The sequence below is a fragment of the Chaetomium fimeti genome (genome assembly GCF_033439085.1).
Source record: "Chaetomium fimeti strain CBS 168.71 chromosome Unknown B0H64scaffold_9, whole genome shotgun sequence".
NCBI classification, from domain to species: domain Eukaryota; kingdom Fungi; phylum Ascomycota; class Sordariomycetes; order Sordariales; family Chaetomiaceae; genus Chaetomium; species Chaetomium fimeti.
In genome coordinates this window covers 503,133-520,982 of record NW_026944337.1, presented here as the reverse complement: position 1 = coordinate 520,982, position 17,850 = coordinate 503,133, and positions in this window count along the sequence as shown.

Below are 17,850 nucleotides of genomic sequence, written 5' to 3'. Positions count from 1 at the left end.
TTGCTGTTCCATATATCCCCAGATCTTCTCGTCGGCGTGTGATAGGCAGTCTGCGCTTCGGCATTCGTCGACTCCTACGCCTGTTAGACAGCGTCGGGGCCAGGCTGCCTTGGGCTTAACCCTTAGCCTGCCCTCGTGAGTGCGTTGGGTGTCCCACAACATGCCTGCGGGAGCGTCGCCGCTGTCGTATACCCATCTGATGGGTAGGGGTTGCATTCCTTTTTCTTCCCTCGTGGGCCAGAAACTGTTGCGAAATTTGTCCTGGAAGTGGTACCGACATTCGTGCGCGATGCACTGGAACCAGGGCAGGTAGATGTGACTTTCTTTTCGTGGGTTCACCCGCTCATGGTCCTCTGGCAGCAACTGGAATCCCTCCGTGTTGTTCTCGCCCCGGAAACCCCACCATTCAAGGTCGGAGGTTTGTCGTCCGGCGCGCACGATGTGCTGATGTCGCGTCCAGTATTCTTCCCAGCTCTGCTGTTTTCTTCCTTTCGCCGCATTCTGTTCCTGTGCGTAGTCGAAAAGTTGCTCGGGGTATCGTACTCCGTTTTCGTATTCCTCCGCCTCTTCGGTGGGTCCATCCCACGGTGTGTGATGCGGAAGTGCCTGGCGGATGTCGTCCTGCAAGGCCTGTGCCTCTCTTAATGTCTTTTCGACGTGATCCCCGGCCCTGTTGTTGGCCTCGGTGATCTCTTGGACTCGTTCTCTGGCGAGATCGAGTTCCGCGCAAAGTTGTCCATACTGGTCGTTCCTTCTCTGGAGAAGTTGCTCGAGTTCTTCTTTCTCTCTTGACAACTCCTCGATCCTTTGCCGTTGGCTTAGGACCCTCTGCTGTAGGAAGGTGAGGTTCGGGCTGACTCCTCCTTCACCCTCGTGGGTTCGCCATTGCCCGTCCTCTTGCTGAACCAGGGTGATGCCCCAGTCCTCAGCGACTTGTCGGATGTACCGCGGGGGAGCCAGTTCTCCCTCGTCATCCGTTTCGATGAAAGCGTGATGGGCGGTGTCATTTCCCTCCTGGTGGTTGCTGCTCATCAAGTCTTCTTGATCCGAGTCGGTGAGTTCATCGTCCTGCTCGATGACTCGGTCAATGTCGATTTCGAGGTCGTCCTGCGTGTAGCTGGCGGCTGCGACCTCCAGAAATCGGGTTCTTCTTCCGACCGTGTCTTGGTCGATGGTGGCGGCTTCCTTCCCTGGAACCGGTCTCCACTCTTTCTTGCTGCGGCAGTCACGTTTGAAGTGACCCTTCTTGCCGCAATTGTAGCAAGTGATGCCTGATTTGTCCTTGGCACCATCTCTCTTTCCTGCCCATTGTGCTTGGGCAGCGCTGACGTCCATGGGTCCTGAGTGCGTACCGTATGACGTGCTCTGGTGCTGGCGTTTCTTTTTGTCGTTGGGCTTGTGGTAGCCTGCGGATCGCTGAGTCTCGCTGCCCTTCTTCTGTTGTTTGCGGGCGAACTGTCGGTCGTCAATCTTGACAGCCATGGCGATGTACTCGTCGAGTGTGTCGGGTCGGCTCTCCTTGTAGAGCTCGTCCTTGACCTCCTCCTTCAGCCCTCCGTAGAACAGGTGCATCAGCCCCTCGTCGTCTATCTCTGCCTTCATGGAGTCTTGTCGGAAAATCGTGGCGTAGGCGGTGGCTGACCTAGTCTGCTTCAGCCGTCCTAGCCGTTCCTGGGCGTGCAACTTCTCGTCCTTGTCGCCGAACACCTTCTGAATCTCACTCTCGAACTCGGAGTAGTTCTCGAAGACCTTTTTGGTGAAGGGTTTGTGGATTGCTCCGCCGAGGAAATCACTCAGTGTTCCCGTGAACCACTTGAGGGCCTTGTCCTTGAGTCGGGTGGCGGCGTATCTGGTCTTGGATTCCTCAGTGGCGAACTGGTGCGAGTTGTGGTCGAGATAGTTCCGCATCTCCGTGATCCAACCTGGCAAGGCTTCCTGGTCGCCCCCGTACTTCTCGGGTTGCTCCAATTTGACCTTCGTCTTGGCCGGGTCCTTGGTGTGGACCTCGGTCGCCGCAAGTCGGGCTGCCAATGCCGCGTTGCTGGCCTTGGTCTTCGCAAGCTCTTCTTCAGTTTCGTCGAGTCGTTCGGTGACTCTCTGAAGCGCGGCCGTGATCTGGCCCGGCGTCGGTTGAGTTGCCATGTCGTTTTACCTTCGAGCCTGAACTGTAACAGATCAAAGGGAGTTAGCAACGTGTGACGAACCTGTCTCTGGACCCGTCCTGTTAGGGTTCAGTATCGGTCGAAGGTATTCTCTCAAGGGTGCGTAGGTTCGGTGCAGCCAAAGGGTGCACAACAAAGACTTGTCTCAACAGTAGGCTCTCGAGCTTGTAGCGAACTGTAGTTGTGATTGCTAACTGGAGAACTCCCAGAGCTCTCCAGAACGAGTGACTATATACTATCTAGTATCACCGTCCTCATGGTGATAATCCTCCGTTGTCACTGACAACTGGTGATAATCTTTCATTATCACTGACAGTCGGTGATAACCGTTCCTATTGGTTCTTTTAGCGATTGGCTGTCGGCGTCCTGCGCCTTCGGCTGTGGCCGCCCCGGGCCGCCCCTCAGGTCGTTCCGTGACACCTAGGCTGTTGGGGTATAATACTTGATATCTCTATTTAATCTTCGTTACTACTAGCCCCCCCTATAAGCAAAATAACGGCTAAACTAATTAATAAATTCGCTCGTTAATTTATATATTAATATTTAATAGATACCTACAATGAATAAGTATATATAGTATTGAATGCTATTAAACATTGTTTAATTAATAAAGGCTATAGTTTAGTAGTATTAAAGGTATTGCTAGAGGTGTTCTTTAATGACTATAATCTACCGGGCTTTTTAGTGGTATTATTAAAAGGGTTAGTTAAAACCTTCTTAAAGGAAGAAGTTAAACTAGCTTCTCTTAATAAGGATAAGTATTAATAAGATTAACTAGTTTAGCCCTCTTTAACTTTATTATCTCTAAGTTATCTATTTAATATATATATACTATTTAGTATATATTACTCCCTCTATTAAATCCTATATAGCTAACTGTTCGGCTATCTAGATACCCCTCTACCTGATCCGACCGATATGCTTCTAAGCGATTTCTTCCTTCCCGATAACGATAATAGCGTTGATGAAGATAGTGTTAACAACGAACGCTTCAAAGACAATATCTCAATAGTATCCAAAGCTTCCAAGTTATAGATTAATAGTCTAGAAGGAGGGTAATAAGTTTAATAAGAGGGTTTACAATTTAATATATAGTTAGAAGGGTAATAAGTTTAATAAGAAGGTCTATAATTTAATATATAGTTAGAAGGATAGATTTCTTAATTTAAAATACTTAAACTACTATACCTATTTCGAGGAACTCCTACAGCTATTTAGTATATAGTTTAGTATAATTAATAAGATTATTTCTACTCTAATTACTCTCTCTAAATACTAGTAAAGCTATTTAGTAGTAACTGTATAGCCTGTTCTCCCTGCTCCTAACGGTATTAACTACTTAATAGAGGAACTCCTTAAACTATATCTCTATTAAACTGTTACTACTATAGGACTGATATTCGTATTAGATATATACCTTAATATTGTAGAAAAACGCCTCGATAGGATTAAAGTTAGGCAAATATAGTGGTAGATACTAGATTAATATACTATACTCCTTTACTAATTTATAGATATATATATTGTAATGCTATAATATATTATCTATTACTAGAATACTATTTACGCTAGGAAAGGTGTTTATCTTCAGTAATATATTCTAATAAAGCCATTTGATAAAGCTATCCTAATTAATATACCTCTTAAATATTAAGATATTAAATATCCTATCTATAAAGATCGCTAGGAGGATATAGAAACGCTTGCCACAATCTATCAATGTATTTACATATAGTGTAACCCCCTTTTACACCTATCTAGTATAATATATCCTATTACACCTATCCATTCTAGATTCGTTATAAAATATAAATATCTTAGTAGTAAACTATATAACCCTATATATCTAGTTAAGGTAGAGAGGTTCGCTATATTGAGATAGGCGGTATATAAGCTTCTTATTAGTCTAGCCTACTTATTTTAATCTCTTTCAGATTATTATATCGCTAACAAATATATAGTATTCTTTAATTAAGAAGATTTACATTTCGTTAATATATAAATCGGGCTTTACTTCGAGGTATTCTATTAACTTCTATAGGTATAGATATATTAGTTTTAAAGGGATACTGTGACGAACCTGTCTCTGGACCCGTCCTGTTAGGGTTCAGTATCGGTCGAAGGTATCCTCTCAAGGGTGCTTAGGTTCGGTGCAGCCAAAGGGTGCACAACAAAGACTTGTCTCAACAGTAGGCTCTCGAGCTTGTAGCGAACTGTAGTTGTGATTGCTAACTGGAGAACTCCCAGAGCTCTCCAGAATGAGTGACTATATACTATCTAATTCCTGAGCTCTAGACAGCTCTCGAGAGCCCTCTAGAGCTCGCCGCTCTTGATAGCTCTCGAGAGCCCATGAGAGCAGCTCCTGACTGGCCGCCCCCTTTCCTGGCTCCCGGGTGTTCCATAGAGCACCCTGTGATTGGTTCGTTAAACGACTGGCTCGGGGCGTCCCGCGCCTCGGGGGTCCCACTTGTGGGCATATTCGTGACACGATGCCCCTCCTCCAGGGTCGACGTCCCGTCGGCCATGTTCCCAGCCTTCTTCTGAAATAGTGCCAACAACCCCAGTCCAATCTGGTTGGTAATTCCTCCTCTCCTCCCCACTTCTGTCCTTTCATCATGACTGACAGTGTAAAGAAACGAAAGCGCGGAAGTGGAACGAGTACTGAACGCCGCGTCCGTCTCGCCAATACCACTTCCTCCTTCCTAATGCCCAAGTGTTCTTATTGTCTCGAGAAGGGGCTGGACTGCAGTGTCTCCGGCACTTCCAAGCGCTGTGGTCCCTGCAACCTTTTCAACCGTCCGTCCTGCGACGTCTGGGGAATTGATCCGGGTGCTTGTACGTGTGTTCCTTGTCGCCGATTTCTGGTTTCTGACCATCTTCCAGTTCGAGCGTTTGTGGCGGAGAAAAGTAAACTGGACCTTGAAGAGGAGGAGACGCTAGCCAAGTTGTTGCGTCTGCGCAAGCAGAAGCGTGCCTTGGAGGAGCGCGTGCAGAAAGCCGTGTCTCGTGAACTGCGGGACATTTCGGAGGTGGCGCAGGAAGAGGCATCCTCCAGTTCGGGCCCTCCGTCCTCCGCCGACGTTCCACCCGTTAGCTCCTCGGGCGTCGATTCTTCTTTGTTTGATCCTGCTTGGGTTCAGGGGTTTGTCCTACCCTGACCTCCTTCCGTCCCTGCCGCTGACTTGCTTAGTTCTTCCGACGACCTTTTCCTTGCCGGAGTTGACCTTTCGGCGGGGCCCTTCTTGGTCGGTCCGGGTTCCTCTGGTGGAACTCCTGAAGCTTCTCGGGGCAGTTGAGATTTGTAGCTGGTTGCCATGAATTGTCTTCTGGGCCGAAGTCCAACCATTTGACCAAATACTCCAACTGTCCTTCCGTGATGCGTGAATCTAGGACTTCCTCAACGTCCCATTCCTCCTCTTCGTCTTCTGCCTCGGCGTCCTTGTCGAGTCGTGCGCCCTTGGGTGCTGGTTCCAGAAGCGAGATGTGGAAAACGTTGGTCCGTAGTCGCATTGTCGAGGGTAACGCGAGTGCGTAATTGTTCTCCGAAATCTTTTTGTTGATTTTGAACGGCCCGATCTTGCGGAAGTCGAGCTTCCTGCTTGGTCGTTTCGTGCGAAGATTTCGAGAAATGAGGTAAACTTTGCCCCCCTCTTCTAGGCGAGGTCCCTCGAGCCTGTTTCTGTCGTAGAACCTCTTCATCCTGGTTCGTACGAACTCGAGTTCTTCCTTGAGCATCGCATGCAGCGAGCTCATTTTGTCGGCTTTGACTGCCGCTCTGGGCACCGAGACTTCGGGCCCTTGTCGCAAATCTGCTTCGTAGCCGTAATTCGCGAAGAATGGTGTGACCTTCGTGGTCTCCGTGACGGTGGTGTTGTAGGCGAGTTGTGCCGTTGGCAACAGCTCGACCCAATCATCCTGCTGGAAGTTGACGTACAACCGTAGGTATTGTTCAACGATCTGGTTGAGTCGTTCCGTCTGTCCGTCCGTTTGTGGGTGATAAGCAGTCGAAAGCTTACTCTTCGTACCCAGCTTCGTCATCAGAGCTTGCCAAAACTTTGATGCGAACTTCGTGTCTCTGTCTGTGATCCATTCTTCCGGCCATCCGTGGACCGAGGTGATGTTGCGATAGATCACGTCTGCGAGTTGTTCTGCTGACCATGTCTCCTTGTAAGGGAGGAAGTAACTCCACTTGGTGAGTCTGTCCACCATTGTGAGGATGCTGTCGTATTCCACTCCCGTTACTGAGTCCTTGGAGACTGGCAGTTTGGTGATGAAGTCCATCGTCACCGAGCTCCATGGTCGTTCTGCGACTGGCAATGGTTGCAACAGCCCATATGGCTTGTGTCGTCCTGGTTTGCTTCGTTCGCAGAGGTCGCATTCTGCTAGGACTGCTTCTGTCGCCTGCTTGATTCCTGGGAAGTCGTAATTCTGCTTGACTTTTGCAATTGTTTTGCTGATTCCCATGTGCCCTCCGAGTCTCGACTCGTGGATCTTTCGAATGAGCTCCTTTTGGTCACCAAGCCTGACGTAGGCCTTGTCGTGGTACCAGAGTCTCGTTCCATCAAGTCGCAATCCCGCGATCTTGGATTCTGACTTTTCTTGCCATGCATCGCGCTCGTCGTCCGCGATGACTCCTTGGAAATCTCGTTCCAATCTTTGTTCTCTGAAGGCCGCACAGCATTCTACAAACGGTTGCAGAGGCCTGGCTTCGGGATCTTCCGACTGTTGCTGAAGTGCTGCGATCTCGTAGTCTTCAGTCGGTTGGGAAGCGTGCCGTAGCGATCCGTCTGTCTGTTGATGTAGCAATGGTGGTGAGGCTTCAGACGTGTTGTCGTGATGATCCGCTCTCCTACTCAAGGCATCTGCTCGTGCGTTCTCTGAGCCTTTCTTGTAGTGGATCGTGAAGTTGAATTCGGACAGAAATTCTGCCCACCGAGTTTGTCGTCCGTTCAGCACCTTGGTGGTGGTGAAGTATCGTAAGTTCTTGTGGTCCGTGTACACCTGGACTTCGTGTGTCGTGCCGCTGAGGTATGGTCTCCATTCCTGAAATGCTTCAATGATTGCGAGAAGCTCCTTGTCGTGGATCGGGTAATTGAGCCTTGGTCCTTCGAGTTTCTTGGAGAAGAACGCAACTGGATGAAGCTTGCCGTCCTTGTCCCTCTGACCAAGTTGTCCTCCGATCGCGAAGTCCGAAGCATCAGCCTCGACTTCGAAAGGTGTGCTTGGATCAGGCAGCATGAGCACCGGGTCGGCGATGATCGCATCGCGGATCCGCTGGAAAGCTTGCTCGTGCTCCTGCTTCCACTGGAATGTGGCATCCTTCTTCGTGAGTTCGTGTAGGGGTCTCGCGATGTTGCCAAAGTTCTTGATGAACATCCTGACAAAGTTGGCGAATCCGATGAATCCTCTGACCTCTGTGGCGTTCGTCGGTGTTGGCCACGTCCTGACAGCTTCCAGTTTCTCGGGTTCGATCTTGACCCATCCTGGGGAGATCTCGTAACCCAGAAATACTGTCTTTTTGACATGAAACTCGCTCTTGTCTTTGTTGACTGACAACTTGTGCTCGTGCAGTGCATCCAGCACCTGCCGCACGTGTTTTTTGTGCTCTTCGAGTGTCTTGGAGTAGATGAGAATGTCATCCAGGTAACAGACTGCAAATTTATCGAGGCAATGTCGTATTGCGTGGTCGATAGCGGCTTGAAATGTCGCTGGTGCGTTGGTCAACCCAAACGGCATGACGAGGTACTCGTAGTGCCCGTAGGGTGTCCGAAAAGCCGTCTTCCATTCGTCTCCTTCCTTGATGCGGATGTGGGCGTACGCTGTTGGAAGGTCGAGTCGTGTGAAGTGTTGTGCTCCTGACAGCTGATCTCGAAGCCTCGAAATCAGTGGCAGCGGGTATCGGTTCTTCACCGTCTCGTTGTTCAACTGTCGGTAGTCCACACACATCCTGAGCTTCCCATCTTTCTTTGGAACGAAGAGGACTGGGTAGCCTGCTGGAGATGTCGATGGTCTGATGTGTCCTATCTCGAGATTCTTTTCGAGATAACTCCTCAACTCTGCGTCTTGCTTCTCGTTGGTGTGGTACACCTTGAAAAACTTCAACTGGGCTCCTTCCTTGAGTTTGATCTCGTGATCCCAAGGTCCGTGGTCTGGTAGCCCTGCAAGATGTTTTGCCGTGAACGCCGGGTGCCCCTTGTAGTCGTCTGGGATCTGCCCCGTCTTTGCGTTCTTCGCCGTACCCTCGTAGTACGCGAACTTGTTGTTCCCAGGCTCGATGCTCGCTGCTTCGAGTTCCCTGACTTCTTCTGCTGTCAGCTCGATGCTTGCCGCTTCGAGCTGATTGACCCATTGTTCGTGTTTGAGCATTCCGTGCTCGTCGACTGAGACGACGGCGATGGTTCGTTCCTCCCGTGTCTGCTTCTTTCGTCGTGTGCCGCTTCTTCCGGACTCCAGAGTGCGTGGTTCTGCACTGGCTGCTTCCTGCGGTGGGCCCGTAGAGGGGGTTCGTTCTGACCCGCTGCTCTCCCGTGGCTCCTGTTCTGCGCGTTCTCCCATCGAGTTGGTCGGATGCTCCCGCTGTTCCCGCGGTCGCAGATGGCCATCTCCCTTCCAACTGATGTCTGGGTCGTATTCCTCATGCCATGGGCGCCCGAGAATCATGTCTTTCTTCGGCCCCATGTTTACGATGTCGAACACTACTTGGGTGGTTTTTCCTTCCACCTCAATGTCGAGTGGTTCTGTCTCTCGTCGTACCCATTGTGTGTCGAATGGTCCTTTGACGACGTGTGGTTGCTTCTTGATCCTCCATGGGATTCTGAGTTGATTCACAAATGCGGGCGAGATGAGATCCATCTGCGCTCCTCCATCCACTAACGCGAGGGCTTCGATCTTCCCCCATCGCGCTGTGATCCAGAGCCTGTTGTCTGGCTTGGTGCTTCGTACAGCAGCTACTTCGTGTTCGTCTGCTGGGAGGTCGTTGTAAGGCTTCTGCTTGCGCCAGTTCTTCCTGTACTGCGCAGCCTGTCTCCGTTGTTGTGGAGTTAGAGATTTCCGGGCCCCTCGGAGGGCCCTGAGCCGTTTCCCAAGCTCTCGTGGTGTTTCAAGGCGTCCCTGTCCGCACCTTGGCTTGCGGCGTCAATCGTCTGGTGTTCTTGGAGCCATTGGGCCACCCACGCCTCGGCTGGGCGCCTCTCGTTCCTTCGGGACGTTCTTGTCCTCTGGTGTGGCTTCCTCTGGGATTGTTGCTCCATATATCCCCAGATTTCCTCGTCGGCGTGTGATAGGCAGTCTGCGCTTCGGCATTCGTCGACTCCTACGCCTGTTAGACAGCGTCGAGGCCAGGCCGCCTTGGGCTTAACCCTTAGCCTGCCCTCATGAGTGCGTTGTGTGTCCCACAACATGCTTGCGGGAGCGTCGCCGCTGTCGTATACCCATCTGATGGGTAGGGGTTGCATCCCCTTTTCTTCCCTCATGGGCCAGAAACTGTTGCGAAATTTGTCTTGGAAATGGTACCGACATTCGTGCGCGATGCACTGAAACCAGGGCAGGTAGATGTGGTTCTCTTTTCGTGGGTCCACCCGCTCGTGGTCTTCTGATAACAACTGGAATCCCTCCGTGTTGTTCTCGCCCCGGAAACCCCACCATTCGAGGTCGGAGGTTTGTCGCCCGGCGCGCACGATGTGCTGATGTCGAGTCCAGTATTCTTCCCAGCTCTGCTGTTTTCTTCCTTTCGCCGCATTCTGTCCTGTGCGTAGTCGAAAAGTTGCTCGGGGTATCGCACTCCGTTCTCGCATTCTTCCGCCTCCTTGGTGGGTCCATCCCACGGTGTGTGATGCGGAAGTGCCTGGCGGATGTCGTCCTGCAAGGCCTGTGCTTCCCTTAGTGTCTTTTCGACGTGATCCCCGGCCCTGTTGTTGGCCTCGGTGATCTCTTGGACTCGTCCTCTGGCGAAGTCGAGTTCCGCGCAAAGTCGTCCGTACTGGTCGTTTCTTTCTTGGAGAAGCTGCTCGAGTTCTTCTTTCTCTCTCGACAACTCCTCGATCCTTTGCCGTTGGCTTAGGACCCTCTGTTGCAGGAAAGTGAGGTTCGGGCTGACTCCTCCTTCACCCTCATGGGTTCGCCATTGCCCGTCCTCTTGCTGAACCAGGGTGATGCCCCAGTCCTCAGCGACTTGTCGGATGTGCCGCGGGGGAGCCAGTTCTCCCTCGTCATCCGTTTCGATGAAAGCATGGTGGGCGGTGTCGTTTCCCTCCTGGTGGACGCTGCTCATCAGGTCTCCTTGATCCGAGTCGGTGAGTTCATCGTCCTGCTCGATGACTCGGTCAATGTCGATTTCGAGGTCGTCCTGCGTGTAGCTGGCGGCTGCGACCTCCAGAAATCGGGTTCTTCTTCCGACCGTGTCTTGGTCGATGGTGGCGGCTTCCTTCCCTGGAACCGGTCTCCACTCTTTCTTGCTGCGGCAGTCACGTTTGAAGTGACCCTTCCTCCCGCAGTTGTAACAGGTGATGCCTGATTTGTCCTTGGCACCATCCCTCCTTCCTGCCCATTGTGCTTGGGCAGCGCTGACGTCCATGGGTCCCGAGTGCGTACCGTATGACGTGCTCTGGTGCTGGCGTTTCTTTTTGTCGTTGGGCTTGTGGTAGCCTGCGGATCGCTGAATCTCGCTGCCCTTCTTCTGTTGTTTGCGGGCGAACTGTCGGTCGTCAATCTTGACAGCCATGGCGATGTACTCGTCGAGTGTGTCGGGTCGGCTCTCCTTGTAGAGCTCGTCCTTGACCTCCTCCTTCAGCCCTCCGTAGAACAGGTGCATCAGCCCCTCGTCGTCTATCTCTGCCTTCATGGAGTCTTGTCGGAAAATCGTGGCGTAGGCGGTGGCTGACCTAGTCTGCTTCAGCCGTCCTAGCCGTTCCTGGGCGTGCAACTTCTCGTCCTTGTCACCGAACACCTTCTGAATCTCACTCTCGAACTCGGAGTAGTTCTCGAAGACCTTTTTGGTGAAGGGTTTGTGGATTGCTCCGCCGAGGAAATCACTCAGTGTTCCCGTGAACCACTTGAGGGCCTTGTCCTTGAGTCGGGTGGCGGCGTATCTGGTCTTGGACTCCTCGGTGGCGAACTGGTGCGAGTTGTGGTCGAGATAGTTCCGCATCTCCGTGATCCAACCTGGCAAGGCTTCCTGGTCGCCCCCGTACTTCTCGGGTTGCTCCAATTTGACCTTCGTCTTGGCCGGGTCCTTGGTGTGGACCTCGGTCGCCGCAAGTCGGGCTGCCAATGCCGCGTTGCTGGCCTTGGTCTTCGCAAGCTCTTCTTCAGTTTCGTCGAGTCGTTCGGTGACTCTCTGAAGCGCGGCCGTGATCTGGCCCGGCGTCGGTTGAGTTGCCATGTCGTTTTACCTTCGAGCCTGAACTGTAACAGATCAAAGGGAGTTAGCAACGTGTGACGAACCTGTCTCTGGACCCGTCCTGTTAGGGTTCAGTATCGGTCGAAGGTATCCTCTCAAGGGTGCTTAGGTTCGGTGCAGCCAAAGGGTGCACAACAAAGACTTGTCTCAACAGTAGGCTCTCGAGCTTGTAGCGAACTGTAGTTGTGATTGCTAACTGGAGAACTCCCAGAGCTCTCCAGAATGAGTGACTATATACTATCTAATTCCTGAGCTCTAGACAGCTCTCGAGAGCCCTCTAGAGCTCGCCGCTCTTGATAGCTCTCGAGAGCCCATGAGAGCAGCTCCTGACTGGCCGCCCCCTTTCCTGGCTCCCGGGTGTTCCATAGAGCACCCTGTGATTGGTTCGTTAAACGACTGGCTCGGGGCGTCCCGCGCCTCGGGGGTCCCACTTGTGGGCATATTCGTGACAGATACTTACTAGAGTAGGTTTAGGGATATACCTCTAATACTTATAGTACTAGTATAACTATATTAAAGTAACTATTTATTAGAGGAAATAGATTTCTAGATATATTATATTATTATTTTAACTATTAATAATAATATAGTATATATCTAACTATATTAGTAATATTAAAAGTTAATTTACCAATATTAAATATTAAATAGATAATTATACATTAGTTATAGATAAAATACCGGACTATCTTATAGGTATATATACAGTATAAGCAGTCGATTCCAGTTAAAAAACAGATATAATAATAAAACGATCAAGATCAATCGCTATAGCAATGCGAATTGCTTCAATTGCGGCTGTTGTAGGCGTTTGATGGCGCCGTCTACGGATTCTTACCGTCTGGGTGCGCGCCCGCAAAAATTAGCGGCGGTGTGCTACGCGCGCGCGTACGCCAAGACGAACTGGCGTTTGCCGGACACAGTGGCGTCCAATAACCCTTGTTCATGACGATCACACCAGCCGCCAACGCTGAGCTAGCGAGCACCCAACCCGTGCTTTACGGACCATCAGGTACCGCCGTGATAAATTAATATAATACCTGTAAAGTGGGTCGGCCCAGCACCTTATTATTGGCTCACACGACGCCCGTCATGTCTTCTGGAGCCTTGAATTCGGCCCTTTGGTCTTTGACAGTCCGTGGCTGGCCCGGCCTCCGTTCCGACAAATGGGGGACCACCCCCGGACCCCATCGAGCGCCGGGTGACGGTGCCGGGCTCCATAAGTTGGGTCCGGTGCATTTGCTGACTTGTCTAGGATGATGAACGATGAGGCCGTAAATGGAATGGATGAGCGAGCGTGTCACGAACCAACCATATAACGGGACCGCGTGGGGCGCAGCAGGACTGCCCTCACCCAATCGGCTGGGAAGCCAAGACGCGGGGGCCCGTTGGGTAGCCCAGGGACGCTGGCTACCCGGGACAGGCGGTAGCCTTGGATCGCAGTCTACCACGAGCTACCACGGGTAGACTTGGGTAGACGGGCGACCATGAGCTACCACACACAGGACAGGTACAGAGATACCTGGGACTTAGATAGTATATAGTCACTCGTTCTGGAGAGCTCTGGGAGTTCTCCAGTTAGCAATCACAACTACAGTTCGCTACAAGCTCGAGAGCCTACTGTTGAGACAAGTCTTTGTTGTGCACCCTTTGGCTGCACCGAACCTACGCACCCTTGAGAGAATACCTTCGACCGATACTGAACCCTAACAGGACGGGTCCAGAGACAGGTTCGTCACACGTTGCTAACTCCCTTTGATCTGTTACAGTTCAGGCTCGAAGGTAAAACGACATGGCAACTCAACCGACGCCGGGCCAGATCACGGCCGCGCTTCAGAGAGTCACCGAACGACTCGATGAAACTGAAGAAGAGCTTGCGAAGACCAAGGCCAGCAACGCGGCATTGGCAGCCCGACTTGCGGCGACCGAGGTCCACACCAAGGACCCGGCCAAGACGAAGGTCAAATTGGAGCAACCCGAGAAGTACGGGGGCGACCAGGAAGCCTTGCCAGGTTGGATCACGGAGATGCGGAACTATCTCGACCACAACTCGCACCAGTTCGCCACTGAGGAATCCAAGACCAGATACGCCGCCACCCGACTCAAGGACAAGGCCCTCAAGTGGTTCACGGGAACACTGAGTGATTTCCTCGGCGGAGCAGTCCACAAACCCTTCACCAAAAAGGTCTTCGAGAACTACTCCGAGTTCGAGAATGAGATTCAGAAGGTGTTCGGCGACAAGGACGAGAAGTTGCACGCCCAGGAACGGCTAGGGCGGCTGAAGCAGACTAGGTCAGCCACCGCCTACGCCACGATTTTCCGACAAGACTCCATGAAGGCAGAGATAGACGACGAGGGGCTGATGCACCTGTTCTACGGAGGGCTGAAGGAGGAGGTCAAGGACGAGCTCTACAAGGAGAGCCGACCCGACACACTCGACGAGTACATCGCCATGGCTGTCAAGATTGACGACCGACAGTTCGCCCGCAAACAACAGAAGAAGGGCAGCGAGACTCAGCGATCCGTAGGCTACCACAAGCCTAACGACAAAAAGAAACGTCAGCACCAGAGCACGTCGTACGGCACTCACGCGGGACCCATGGACGTCAGCGCTGCCCAAGCACAATGGGCAGGAAAGAGAGATGGTGCCAAGGACAAATCAGGCATCACCTGTTACAACTGCGGGAGGAAGGGTCACTTCAAACGTGACTGCCGCAGCAAGAAAGAGTGGAGACCGGTTCCAGGGAAGGAAGCTGCCACCATCGACCAAGACACGGTCGGAAGAAGAACCCGGTTTCTGGAGGTCGCAGCCGCCAGCTACACGCAGGACGACCTCGAAATCGACATTGACCGAGTCATCGAGCAGGACGATGAACTCACCGACTCGGATCAAGAAGACTTGAGGAGCAGCAACCACCAGGAGGGAAATGACACCGCCCATCACGCTTTCATCGAAACGGATGACGAGGGAGAACTGGCTCCCCCGCGGTACATCCGACAAGTCGCTGAGGACTGGGGCATCACCCTGGTTCAGCAAGAGGACGGGCAATGGCGAACCCACGAGGGTGAAGGAGGAGTCAGCCCGAACCTCACCTTCCTACAGCAGAGGGTCCTAAGCCAACGGCAAAGGATCGAGGAGTTGTCGAGAGAGAAAGAAGAACTCGAGCAGCTTCTCCAAGCAAGGAACAACCAGTATGGACAACTTTGCGCGGAACTCGATTTCGCCAGAGAACGAGTCCAAGAGATCACCGAGGCCAACAACAGGGCCGGGGATCACGTCGAAAAGACATTAAGAGAGGCACAGGCCTTGCAGGACGACATCCGCCAGGCACTTCCGCACCACACACCGTGGGATGGACCCACCGAAGAGGCGGAGGAATACGAAAACGGAGTGCGATATCCCGAGCAACTTTTCGACTACGCACAGGAGCAGAATGCGGCGAAAGGAAGGAAACAACAGAACTGGGAAGAATACTGGACTCGACATCAGCACATCGTGCGCACCGGGCGACAAACCTCCGACCTTGAATGGTGGGGTTTCCGGGGCGAGAACAACACGGAGGGATTCCAGTTGTTATCAGAAGACCACGAGCGGGTGGACCCACGAAAAGAAAGTCACATCTACCTGCCCTGGTTCCAGTGCATCGCGCACGAATGCCGGAACCACTTCCAGGACAAATTTCGCAACAGTTTCTGGCCCACGAGGGAAGAAAAGGGGATGCAACCCCTACCCATCAGATGGGTATACGACAGCGGCGACGCTCCCGCAGGCATGTTGTGGGACACCCAACGCACTCACGAGGGCAGGCTGAGGGTTAAACCCAAGGCAGCCTGGCCCCGACGCTGTATGGCGGGCGTAGGAGTCAACGAATGCCGAAGCGCAGACTGCCTACCACACGCCGACGAGAAAATCTGGGGATACATGGAACAGCAATCCCAGAGGAAGCCACACCAGAGGACGAGAGCGTCCCGAAGGAACGAGAGGCGCCCAGTTGAGGCATGGGCGGCCCAATGGCTCCAAGAACACCAGACGATTGACGCCGCAAGCCAAGGTGCGGACAGGGACGCCTTGAAACACCACGAGAACTTGGGAAACGGCTCAGGGCCCTCCGAGGGGCCCGGAAATCTTTAACTCCACAACAACGAAGACAGGCTGCGCAGTACAGGAAGAACTGGCGCAAGCAGAAGCCTTACAACGACCTCCCAGCAGACGAACACGAAGTAGCTGCTGTACGAAGCACCAAGCCAGACAACAGGCTCTGGATCACAGCGCGATGGGGGAAGATCGAAGCCCTCGCGTTAGTGGATGGAGGAGCGCAGATGGATCTCATCTCGCCCGCATTTGTGAATCAACTCAGAATCCCATGGAGGATCAAGAAGCAACCACACGTCGTCAAAGGACCATTCGACACGCAATGGGTACGACGGGAAACAGAACCACTCGACATCGAGGTGGAAGGGAAAACCACCCAAGTGGTATTCGACATCGTGAACATGGGGCCGAAGAAAGACATGATTCTCGGGCGCCCATGGCATGAGGAATACGACCCAGACATCAGTTGGAAGGGAGATGGCCATCTGCGACCGCGGGAACAGCGGGAGCATCCGACCAACTCGATGGGAGAACGCGCAGAACAGGAGCCACGGGAGAGCAGCGGGTCAGAACGAACCCCCTCTACGGGCCCACCGCAGGAAGCAGCCAGTGCAGAACCACGCACTCTGGAGTCCGGAAGAAGCGGCACACGACGAAAGAAGCAGACACGGGAGGAACGAACCATCGCCGTCGTCTCAGTCGACGAGCACGGAATGCTCAAACACGAACAATGGGTCAATCAGCTCGAAGCGGCAAGCATCGAGCTGACAGCAGAAGAAGTCAGGGAACTCGAAGCAGCGAGCATCGAGCCTGGGAACAACAAGTTCGCGTACTACGAGGGTACGGCGAAGAACGCAAAGACGGGGCAGATCCCAGACGACTACAAGGGGCACCCGGCGTTCACGGCAAAACATCTTGCAGGGCTACCAGACCACGGACCTTGGGATCACGAGATCAAACTCAAGGAAGGAGCCCAGTTGAAGTTTTTCAAGGTGTACCACACCAACGAGAAGCAAGACGCAGAGTTGAGGAGTTATCTCGAAAAGAATCTCGAGATAGGACACATCAGACCATCGACATCTCCAGCAGGCTACCCAGTCCTCTTCGTTCCAAAGAAAGATGGGAAGCTCAGGATGTGTGTGGACTACCGACAGTTGAACAACGAGACGGTGAAGAACCGATACCCGCTGCCACTGATTTCGAGGCTTCGAGATCAGCTGTCAGGAGCACAACACTTCACACGACTCGACCTTCCAACAGCGTACGCCCACATCCGCATCAAGGAAGGAGACGAATGGAAGACGGCTTTTCGGACACCCTACGGGCACTACGAGTACCTCGTCATGCCGTTTGGGTTGACCAACGCACCAGCGACATTTCAAGCCGCTATCGACCACGCAATACGACATTGCCTCGATAAATTTGCAGTCTGTTACCTGGATGACATTCTCATCTACTCCAAGACACTCGAAGAGCACAAAAAACACGTGCGGCAGGTGCTGGATGCACTGCACGAGCACAAGTTGTCAGTCAACAAAGACAAGAGCGAGTTTCATGTCAAAAAGACAGTATTTCTGGGTTACGAGATCTCCCCAGGATGGGTCAAGATCGAACCCGAGAAACTGGAAGCTGTCAGGACGTGGCCAACACCGACGAACGCCACAGAGGTCAGAGGATTCATCGGATTCGCCAACTTTGTCAGGATGTTCATCAAGAACTTTGGCGACATCACGAGACCCCTACACGAACTCACGAAGAAGGATGCCACATTCCAGTGGAAGCAGGAGCACGAGCAAGCTTTCCAGCGGATCCGCGATGCGATCATCGCCGACCCGGTGCTCATGCTGCCTGATCCAAGCACACCTTTCGAAGTCGAGGCTGATGCTTCGGACTTCGCGATCGGAGGACAACTTGGTCAGAGGGACAAGGACGGCAAGCTTCACCCAGTTGCGTTCTTCTCCAAGAAACTCGAAGGACCAAGGCTTAACTACCCGATCCACGACAAGGAGCTTCTCGCAATCATCGAAGCATTTCAGGAATGGAGACCATACCTCAGCGGCACGACACACGAAGTCCAGGTGTACACGGACCACAAGAACTTACGATACTTCACCACCACCAAGGTGCTGAACGGACGACAGACTCGATGGGCAGAATTTCTGTCCGAATTCAACTTCACGATCCACTACAAGAAAGGC